This window comes from Callorhinus ursinus, unplaced genomic scaffold (genome assembly GCF_003265705.2).
Source record: "Callorhinus ursinus isolate GAN/ISIS: 27379988/994484 unplaced genomic scaffold, GSC_fseal_2.0 scaffold16, whole genome shotgun sequence".
Taxonomy (NCBI): domain Eukaryota; kingdom Metazoa; phylum Chordata; class Mammalia; order Carnivora; family Otariidae; genus Callorhinus; species Callorhinus ursinus.
In genome coordinates this window covers 5,795,646-5,807,434 of record NW_027397078.1, presented here as the reverse complement: position 1 = coordinate 5,807,434, position 11,789 = coordinate 5,795,646, and the positions used below count along the sequence as shown (strand labels likewise).

General features: G+C 43.6%; 1 long non-coding RNA gene across 1 annotated transcript in view; it reads right to left on the bottom strand.

The window, feature by feature from the left end:
• Positions 1-2,650: 2,650 nt before the first annotated feature.
• Positions 2,651-11,789, bottom strand: part of LOC112812849 (uncharacterized) — a 51,330-nt gene continuing 42,191 nt past the window's right edge. The window contains exon 5 of the long non-coding RNA XR_003205377.2: positions 2,651-2,823. This is a non-coding gene — a long non-coding RNA (uncharacterized lncRNA). The remainder of the gene's footprint in view (positions 2,824-11,789) is intronic.

The window sequence follows — 11,789 nt, the reverse complement described above, 5'->3', positions numbered from 1 at the left end:
CTCGTTGCCAGTAAAGATGTTTCTGGGTCCAGTTATACTGCCCCGGATTGTTTATTTGCCAAAGATCGTTTCGTATCCCAGAGTGTTAGACCCTCACTCAGGCTGAAGGAAAGAGCTGACTGCATCAAAGTCGTATACAGAAGACAGTGATATTTTTTTCCTTAAATGTTCATTTTTCTCTAAAAGATTCTATCTAATAAAACAAAAGATACATTAGCCATCCATTTCTAGCTCCCGAATTATACAGTATCATCATTTGCATTTTTTTTTCTTTTTTTTAAAGATTTTATTTATTTATTCGAGAGAGAGAGAGAGAGAGAATGAAAGATAGAAAGCACGAGAGGGAAGAGGGTCAGAGGGAGAAGCAGACTCCCTGCTGAGCAGGAAGCCCGATGCGGGACTCGATCCCGGGACTCCAGGATCATGACCTGAGCCGAAGGCAGTCGCTTAACCAACTGAGCCACCCAGGCGCCCTGCATTTTTTTTTCAAATTAAAAAACAAAAAACAAAAAACGCCTGCTTTCAGACTTGCTTCAAGGCTCACTCATGAGGTATCACGAGAAGCAGATCTGCGAACTGGCCACCCTCAAGCAGGCACCTTGGTGGTACCCTCTGAGGAACATTTGGATATGCTCTTCTTTAAAAATTGGATTCAGAGGAAAATCAGATTTAAGACTTGTGGTTGGCATGGGGTAAGTGTTGAGAAATGTTCCCTTGGCTTGCATGAAGGAAAGAATATGGCCATCCGGAATCTTAAAAAAAAACAAAAAACAAAAAACAAAAAACAAACAAGCCCTTAATCTTCCTGTTATACTCAATTTCCTTTTGTGTGAGTGTGGGGCTAACACAGCCTCTTTGAAAGAAATAGAAGGAAATAGTGACGAAGAATGAGAAAGAGGACAGCTCTCAGGACTGTCTATTGGTTCCTATTTTTTATACAACACACACATTCTCTTGCCACCACTCCTTATCCATGTACCTGGTGCTCATCAATACCCCTGGATCCCAATACCTTTTCTTGGCTTAGCTGACTCACGCTGACTTTCCGTTTCCGAGGCAGGAATGACTACGCCTCCCACATGCATTCCTGCCCTAGATCCATTCTGTAAATATGTTTTCCTGACCACCAACTTCTCCTTTGCCTCCTTAGGGCAAGTGGGGAGTCTGCTTCTTTGGCATTCTCCCATCACTGGATAGCACAATGCTAGGGGCAGATGTGCTCAAGATGAGCTTCTGGAGCAAATGGCAATGGATATGCTTCCTCCTTGTCGTCAAAATTCTCAATCCAGAAGTCCCACAATACTGACAATCCTTTCCTAGATGATGCCTGCCATCTTCTGTGAACATCACACCTACAGAGGGGACCTACGGACCTCAGGACCGTCTGTATGCACAGAGTCTGACACTTGCACACGTTTACTTCCTCCAGTTTAATCCAACCCCAACTCCAGTTTCCAATATGGTATTTGATTCTGTCTGCTGATGCCAACCTCTAGCAACCCTGAACCTCTGCAGCAAAGAGACCACGGACAGTCCCCTCGTGGTAACGTACTTATCACAACAGACAGTGACCCCAACAGTGTTTGCCTATGATCTGCCATATATTTCTAGGGGTCATTCACAGGTATTATCATATTATTGTAGTTCAGGAGGAAAACGGAACAGAGTTAGGTGTCTGTTTGACTCAACTTTGTCCCAGAAAAGAGTGTGAGCTCTTATTTCCCTGATTTTTTTTTTTTTTAAAGGCCACTTCAGGGCTTTGCCCTCCACACTTACTAAACCTTCATTGAAAGTGGCAGATGAAATAGCTATACGTGTTTTTGTGCTGTTCTCTGGAGGGAATACAGACTTCTTTGTACAAAAGCAAAATCTAAAATTTAAGTCTGCCACGACTTTGGTGTGGTTATAACAAGGTTCAGCAACACAAAACACAAATCCCCAGGAGTTTCAGAGAAAACCTTAGCTTATCCCCAAGAATGACACGGTTCCCTGGGATGCCCGTCAGTTGGAGGACATTCATTATGGTCCCGGCCAGGATGGTCATGGGTCACACCTGAAGCCACGTGATCTTCACCCACTCCCCAAAGTAAAATATCTGGCAGAAAGTGGGGAGATTTGTGAACAAATACGTTCAGAAGAGCTAGAGGATTAGCCACATGATTTAAAGTAGCATCAAGGGGCACCTGGCTGGTTCAGTCGGTTAAGAGCCTGCCTTTGGCTCATGATCCCAGGGTCCTTGGATGGAGCCCTGCCTCGGGGTCTCTGCTCGGTGGAAAGCCTGATTCTCCCTCTGCCCCTCACCCTGCTTGTGCTCTCTCTCTGTCTCAAATAAATGAGATCTTAAAAAAAAAAAAAGTAGCATCCTGGGTGGCTCAGTCATTAAGCGTCTGCCTTCGGCTCAGGTCATGATCCCAGGGTCCTGGGATCGAGCCCCACATCAGGCTCCTTGCTCAGTGGGAAGCCTGCTTCTCCCTCTCCCACTCCCCCTGCTTGTGTTCCTTCTCTCACTGTGTCTCTCTCTGTCAAATAAATAAATAAAATCTTAAAAAAAAAAAAAAGCAGCATCAATAATTGAAGAATGAAAAGTTGTCCTGCCAAGTATGAGTTATTCTTGAGTAACAGGTTGGGAGTCCTTCGATGTACTCACATGTCTCCAAGGCTCTGCAGACAGCCAGGAGGCATGAACGAATCCGCTGGGCACAGATCTGCCCTGCGTCACTTCAGCTCCACGTTTCTACCCTTCTCTACCCTGTGGGTCTGGACTCCAACACCAGGGCTCCGGTGCCCTGTGGCTCCCACCTGGGTTTGGCCAGTAGAGAACACCTACAGAAGATCAGAGAGAAAGGACATTGAGGTCAGAGTATTCATGGCCCTCGCTCATCCCCAAAGCGTTGCCTCTGGCTGGCCGCAGCCCCCACCCACCTTTTCCAGATGGCCAACCCTCTGGCAGCTCCAAGACTCACCCTTTCCAAATTCCAGCAACCATTCCCTCCCCTCAACCCTTCTGGCCTGGAAGTGGTAACAAGTTTGCCGCCACTAGTTACAGATTACTGCACTGTCTTTTGGGGTTCCCTTGTATCAACTTTGTAAATAAATCCTCCTTAAATTATCCTTTTTGTGAGTGTGTGGACTCTTTCCTGTTAGAACTCTGATTGATACACCCATAGACCCGAATGTCTAGATTTTCCAGGGTCCCTGAAGGACACCTATGAGGCAGTGCACACAGTAGGAGGTAGGTGCCAACCACTCACAAGATCAGCACGGAATGTGGGCGTTGAGGTCTGGGTTGGGGGATGGTGGAGGGGTGCAGCAGGGAAGGCCAGTCCAATTTTTCTAGTTTATACTTGACCACTATCATGGTGCACTTATCTATTGCTCCACTCATAGGTAGATGGACAGAAGCTGTGGGACATGGAGCCAAGAAAAAGGGACTCAGTCCCCTACGTTACGTCTCCTTCCAGGGAACTATGTCCTGAGCTTGTAAGACTCTTCATTGACTGAACTCCACCTGAAGGTCAGCTTCAGCCAGCTTTATAATTAAAAAGTGAGTGTCTTTTGGAACTATTTTCCTTAAATCTCCTTCCCCCCCCTCTTTGTGCACTTCCTGCCCTCGTGCTTCCCAGACCTCCAAGCCTGTGTTCAAAGGGGAAGCCCAAGTCCAACAGACCCATTCTCCTGGGCTTAGGGGTTCCCAGCACTGCAGTCATTGAGGCAGTGAAGGAACGTTCTTCCTAATTAGACCGCCTGGGGGCCTGTGCTGGGAAGAGACTGGGCCTCTATGGGAGTCCGGTCTCCCGGGTATCTCTCATCAGGAAACTTCTCAGCCCTGCCATGAACAGCAAGGCTGAGTTCCCTGAGATCTGGCTTCAGTGGTACAGGGAATGCTCTAGCATTGCTGTGAGTACCCCCCCCACCACCCCAGGAGTCCTCACGGGGGGTCGGGGGGCTCTGTCCATCCCCACAAGTCCAGGACCAAGGATCCATTTCAGGCTGCCTGAATGCCGAGTCACAGCAACACACACACGTGCCTCCTTAAATCTTTGAAATTTTGTAAGAAGAAGTCAAGCCATGAAAAGTTATAGGATCTGTTTATGGTAGAGAGATGGCATTTAAACACTCTTAGACCATTTCCCCCCATGTATTTATGAAAGTGAAGAAATATCAAATTAGCTGACAGGATCAAATATTTCCTAAACGACGCTCCAATAAAGAATTGCAAAAGACCATCTGAGTCAACTTTCGACTTCTAGATAGGATCACGCTTATTCCATCCAACTCTCCCTGTCTACTGCAGAAGATCTGAGAAATGGTAAGATAAGTTTTTCTTACACTCCAGGTCTGTGCTGAAACAGAAATGGAGAGTTAGCGGTTATTTTTGTAACTGAGGTTGTATAAGTGGTGACAATGGGATAGGCCAGATCAACATTCAATCTCTAATAGAATGTTTTTCTTCCTGTCTCGCCCATCCAGCACTGGAATTCAGGAACCAGACACCTGCTTCATGTTTAAAAATATATATATTATGTCTGGGCTGATGAGAAAATGTCCTAGGAGGAATTTCTGAAATGAGTACACAATCATTGTGATGCCCCCTGGCTTGATCTGTCTATAGAATCATCTTGGTTAGCTTTTACTCCACTGTATAGCCAATGTTTATGCGGATATGACACATGATTTCTTGATTGGAAAGTGCTTTCTAAATAAAATTAAGGGTGCATTTTATCATGACATGGGAATGTAGAGATTTGAGGTCAGACGCTGACTCTGCCACCTAACACCTATACCTTAGAAGTGTGTCCCTGACAGGGATTTGGTGCTCTCATGAGGGGACAGAAGTAGAGGATGACTAATGGCCACTTCAGGTCGAATTAAAATCCTACCATTTGAACATGAAAGATGGAGGGTCCCAGGTGTATTGATCGGGATTCTGCTAAAATAATTCTGTGTTATAAATGACTCCAAAACTTGATGACTTATGACAATAAGCATTTATTTCTAGCTTAGGGATCTGCAGGTTAGCTGTAGTTCAGCTGGGATCAGCTCTAAGCTTCAACTTGGCTTCAGGTTTGCTCCATGTTTCTTTTCATTGTGGGGCCAACAGCTACCTGGGGCATGTTCTTCTCATGCCTGATGGCAGAAGCGCACACACACACACACACACACACAGGAGTGAGTGGAAACACACAATACCTCTTAAGATATCAGCTGGGAATTGACACCCTGTTACTTCTTATTTTTAATTTTTTAATTCATTGTAATACTAATTTTTCTAAGTTTTTATTTAAATTCCAGTTAGTTAACACTTATTTTAAGCCATTTTTTCTTATATAATATGATCATTTAAGGCTATACATTTCCTTCTAAGCACTGGTTTACTTCTACCTAAATCCCATTGCCCAGAGCAAGTCACGTGGCTAAGACCAAAGTCAATGGATCAGGGAAAATCTTTCTTTCCCAGGAGGCAGTGCAAATCCACACGGCAAAGGGTATGGATGTGTAATTCTGTGACAAGAAGTGAATTAAGAATTAAGAGCACACATCCGATCTACTACCCCACTGGCCATGATCATCATTTTTATCTAAATTCAGGGCAGCTGAGAGCTGTCTTCAGGTCCCAGAGACATTTTATTCACCCTGATGCAGCCCCAAATAATCCCACATTGGTCTTTGGGTTCCCCCAGTAAAATAGATTTCTAGCTCTCCTCAAAAGTTCTCATATAAGAAATTCAACAGAAAACTGTGGAAGTTTCCCACAGTGGCTGGCCCAGAAGGCCTGGCAGTGTTGTTGACTGCCAGAAATGCAAATCACCAGACTTAACATCGATAGAAATCAGGAGTTTATCTCTAACTCAAAGTTGACCGAGCCCTCTTGAAATAGATCTTTATTCTTACTTGAGTGAAGATGCACATCCAAGTCTGAATCAGGAAAATCACCAAGCTACCCTTCTCAGAAATGGCCAGACCCCTATGGGATATTGTTTTTTTGGTTCCCCCATTTTGACACTTAGAATTATGGGTTGTAATGGAAATGTTGGCACAACCTGAACTCTAGCTGCAGATTGTACACAAGGCCTCATGGCCCGTAATCTGCCAAGACACATACCCATAACGTAAACTTCCTTGGTTTGAGTTTATAAATTGGATGTCTCTGACAAACTCTAAGACCTGCAGGGAAATCACTCTGTCATTAAAACTCAGTTTATTTAATGAGCCGTTAGTGAAATAAAGGGTAGGAGAGAAGCTCAGCCTGTATCTAATCTTCCAAGACTCAACCCAAGAAATATAATTCCCTTCAGACGGCAAGACCTCCCTTCGTGGACAGTCATTCAGCAAACCTGTGAGAAACCATCATGGGCTGTAGCCAGGCTGAATCACAACCATGACTTCATTCAGCTGCCTTGCTGTCACACCAGACAGCTTCCATCGAGTGAACTTGCTGGACAGATGAGGGGAGAAAATCTCCCACAAAGAAGCTCCTGGTTGTGGGCCCACATGGTCATCTCTCAATAGGGATGCAGGCTTAGAGCTACTCCTTAAAATGCAAGGGTTGTCTCCAAAGTTTGTGGAAATGAACTCAAATAAAGACATGTTCAAAGAAGATATGATTCTGTTTATGGGATTGTTATAATTAATATCCCCTCTGGAAGGCGTTCCGGTAGGCTCTGTTTCTGAAAATTAGATTTTTTTTTTAATGTTATAAAATGAAGTTAGCAAAAAAAAAACCCTTTCCCTTTCAAAGGGAAGTGGAGATTTTAAGAGGGAAGTATAGAATCAAAATCGGTCTTTGCCCCAAAGATGAATTTTAACATTCTACATTGCCAACAATGGGCATTGTTATAACTGGCCATCATAACTCAGTTTACCAGAACTTCCTGGGAGAATTGACCCCCCTGATTAGTTAGTGCTTTTAAAAGATTTCTTCATTCACATTTTAGAATCTTTAACTATGTAAAAAATCTCATTATTTTAAATTTTATATAAATGCATTAGAATAATGTTCTTTACAGGCAGAGAACAGCAGAAAGAAATGTTTCTTTCCTTGATGATACCATACTGGTGTCATGTGAGAGCTGGACCTCTCACAAGGCTGCAGTCAAGGTGTCGGCAGGGCTGTGCTTTCATCTGAACACACGACTGGGGAAGGTCTACTTCCAAGCTCACTCACATGGTTGTTGGCAGAATTCAGGTTCTCAGAGGTTATTAGACTGAGCATCTCATTGGCTGTTGACTAGAAGCCTCCTTTGGTTCCTTGCCAAATTGGCATCTACAGATGTAAGTAAGCTTACAACCATGGCAGCTTACTTCCCCAGAGCAAGGGCTCCAAGAGAAAGAGAAAGAGAAGGAGTGTGTAAGAACTCACAAGGAAGAAGGAAGTCAGTCTTTTGTAACTTAATCTCAGAAGTGACATCCCATCCCCTTTGTTGTATTCTATTTATTAGGAGAAAGTCACTAGGTCTAGTCCCCCACTCAAGGATATGAATACTAACAGGCAGAGAGCATGATGGGGCTTTTAGAGGCTGCCTGACACTGATCTTTTAGCCGTTTAATAAAATATGGTTTAAGGTAAAGACAAAATATATATTTAGACAAACATACTAGAACCTGAAACACAAATGTATGTTGTCCCTATCAAACTAGATAGGTCACAAGGCTCTAAATATTCCAACAACGATACCCTTACTCAAAAATATTTTTCAAATCAATTTTTAAAATTCCTATTCAGGGTTGCCTTCAGTGCCTGTGGCACATTCTTTGCAGTCCCCTAACTTTACTCTGGCCCAAAGTTGTGGCCAATCTTTTTTCCTTTGCAGGTAGATTTGAATAATAGAAAGAGTTAAGAGCTATCCAGATACATAAGGTCAAGGTCGGTAATGCTGTCCTTAGTCTTGGCTTTTGTAAATAAGAAATAAAGACTGAGGTATGCAGGCAGGATGGCGGAGGAGACCTGGATTTCGTCTGGTCTCAGGAATTCAGCTGAATAGGGATCAAACCATTCTGAACACCTACGAACTCAACAGGAGATCGAAGAAGAGAGTAGCAACAACTCTCTGAACAGAGAAGCGACCACTTACTGGAAGGTAGGACGTGCGGAGAAGTGAATCCGAGGCAATATTCGGGAGGATAGACGGCGGGGGAGGGGGCCTCCGTCGGCCGCTTCTGGCAAGTGCTAGAGCCGCGGAGCACAAAATCGGAACTTTGAGAAGTCGGCTCCGCAGAGGGACGTCGCTCCAGTGGCTAAGCGGGGGGTGGAACCTTCGCGGGACAGTGTGGTCTCAGGACCCTCGGGGTCACAGAAAGACCGGGGGTGCCTGAGTGTGGCAGAGCTCCCAGGTTTGGGAGCGGGGAAGCCGGCAGCAGAGACGGAGCCGAGGCGTGGGCTCTCAGCTCGGGGTGGCCATAAACTGTGATCCGCGGCCCAGTCAGGCCACTGCTCCTCCAGCAGGGACCCAACAAGCGGCAGAGCCGGGGAGACTCCCCTTCCTCCCCCGGGAGGAGCAGCGCGGGAGCGCACCGCAGGGATCTGCTGGGTTTGGAGACTCCACACGGGGTCGGGAGCCAGAGATAGAAACGCTCGGTCACAGGCCGGGTGAGCACGGAGTGCGGCCAGAGACCGGGGAGACGGGAGTGACTGCTTTTCTCTGGGGGCGCACTGAGGAGCGGGGCCCCGAGTTCTCGGCTCCTTCAGGTGGAGATTGGGAGGCCGCCATGTTCACCCTGGTCCTCCAAAGCTGTACCGAGAGCTTGCAGGGAACAAAAGCTCCTGAGAGCAAACCCGAGCAGCTTGCTTAGCCCGGACCGACAAGGGCGGGGCAATTCCGCCTCCGGCAAAGACATTTGGGAACCAGGGCAACAGGTCCCTCCCCCAGAAGATCAGCAGAACAGCCAGCAAGCCAAGACCAAGTTTACTGATCAGGGAGAACGGGAGAACTCCAGCGATAGGGGAGTACTGCACATAGAATTCATGGCTTTTTTACCATGATTCATTAGTTTTTCAAAGTTAATTTTTTAACTGTTTTTTTTAATCTTTCTTTTTCCCTTTTTCAACCAACATCTTATCAATCCCTTTTTTAAAAAAACATTTTTTATTTTTCATTTTTAGAGTCATATTTTATTCTTTCATAGTAGTTACCCTTATTTTTGGCATATATATATAAGTTGTTCTCTCTTTAAAATTTTGAGATACAGTTTCTTCTAACAGATCAAAATATACCCTAAATCACTAGTGTATGCCTTTGTTCTAGTCTCCTGCCTGATCACATTCTCGCACTTTTTTTTAAAAATCTTCTTTGTTTTTTCAAACAACTTCTTATCAATTCCTTTTATAAAATCTTTTATAATTTTCATCTTTATAGTCGTCTTCCATCCCTTCGTTGTATCAACCCTTATTTTGTACAAATATGTCTTTCTTCCTTTAAAATTTTAGGAGGCACTTTTTTCTAACAGACCAAAATACACCCAAAATCTAGTGTGTGGAACTGATCTATGCACTAGCCTGATCATATTTGATCATATTCTGTTTTTTTTTTGTATTGTTCTGTTTTTGTTTTTATCTTTTTCTTTTCCTTCGATTTTCTTTCTTTCCCTTTCTTTTCCCCTGGTATCAGGTCTTTTCTGATTTGTATAGAGTATATTTGCTGGGGACGTTGTTAACCTGTTATCATTTTGTTCTCTCGTTCATCTATTCTCCTCTGGACAAAATGACAAGACGAAAAAAATCACCTCAGCAAAAAGAACAAGAGGTAGTACCGTCAGCCAGGGACCTACTCAATACGGACATTAGTATGATGTCAGACCTAGAGTTCAGAATCATGACTTTAAAGATACTAGCTGGGCTTGAAAAAAGCGTGGAAGTTATTAGAGAAACCCTTTCTGGAGAAATAAAAGAACGAAAATCTAAACAAGTCGAAATCAAAAAAGCTATTAATGAGGTGCAATCAAAAATGGGGGCACGAACTGCTAGGATAAATGAGGCAGAAGAGAGAATCAACGATATAGAAGACCAAATGATGGAAAATAAAGAGGCTGAGAAAAAGAGAGAGAAACAACTACAGGATCACGAGGGCAGAATTCGAGAGATAAGTGATACGATAAGACGAAACAACATTAGAATAATTGGGATCCCAGAAGAAGAAAGAGCAAATTATAGCGGAGAACTTCCCTCATGTGAGGAAGGAAACAGGCATCAAAATCCAGGAGGCACAGAGAACCCCTCTCAAAATCAATAAAAATAGGTCAACACCCCGACATCTAATAGTAAAACTTACGAGTCTCAGAGACAAAGAGAAAATCCTGAAAGCAGCTCGGGAGAAGAGATATGTAACCTACAATGGTAGAAACATTAGATTGGCAACAGACCTATCCACAGAGACCTGGCAGGCCAGAAAGGACTGGCATATCTTCAGAGCACTAAACGAGAAAAATATGCAGCCCAGAATACTATATCCAGCTAGGCTGTCATTGAAAATAGAAGGAGAGATAAAAAGCTTCCAGGACAAACAAAAACTAAAGGAATTTGCAAACACAAAACCAGCCCTCCAAGAAATATTGAAAGGGGTCCTCTAAGCAAAGAGAGAGCCTAAAAGTAGCATAGATCAGAAAGGAACACAGACAATATACAGTAACAGTCACCTTACAGGCAATACAATGGCACTAAATTCCTACCTTTCAATAGTTACCCTGAATGTAAATGGGCTAAATGCCCCAATCAAAAGACACAGGCTATCAGATTGGATTAAAAAACAAGACCCATCGATATGCTGTCTGCAAGAGACTCATTTGAGACCCAAAGACACCCCTAGATTGAAAGTGAGGGGGTGGAAAACCATTTACCATGCTAATGGACACCAAAAGAAAGCTGGGGTGGCAATCCTTATATCAGACAAATTAGATTTTAAAGCAAAGACTGGAATAAGAGATGAAGAAGGACACTATATCCTACTTAAAGGGTCTATCCAACAAGAAGATCTAACGATTGTAAGTATCTATGCCCCTAACATGGGAGCAGCCAATTATATAAGGCAGTTAATAACAAAAGCGAGGAAACACATTGACAACAATACAATAATAGTGGGGGACTTTAATACCCCCCTGACTGAAATGGACAGATCATCTAAGCAAAAGATCAACAAGGAAATAAAGACTTTAAATGACACACTGGACCAAATGGACTTCACAGACATATTCAGAGCATTCCATCCCAAAGCAACGGAATACACATTCTTCTCTAGTGCCCATGGAACATTCTCCAGAATTGATCACATCCTAGGTCACAAATCAGGTCTCAACCAGTACCAAAAGATTGGGATCATTCCCTGCATATTTTCAGACCACAATGCTTTGAAACTAGAACTCAATCACAAGAGGAAAGTTGGAAAGAACTCAAATACATGGAGACTGAAGAGCATCCTACTAAAGAATGAATGGGTCAACCAGGAAATTGAAGAATTAAAAAAATTCATGGAAACCAATGAAAATGAAAACACAACTGTTCAAAATCTTTGGGATACAGCAAAGGCAGTCCTGAGAGGAAAGTATAGAGCAATACAAGCCTTTCTCAAGAAACAAGAAAGGTCTCAAATACACAACCTAACCCTACACCTAAAGGAGCTAGAGAAAGAACAGCAAATAAAGCCTAAACCCAGCAGGAGAAGAGAAATCATAAAGATCAGAGCAGAAATCAATGAAATAGAACCCAAAAGAACAGTAGAACAGATCAACGAAACTAGGAGCTGGTTCTTTGAAAGAATTAACGAGATTGATAAACCCCTGGCCAGACTTATCAAAAAGAA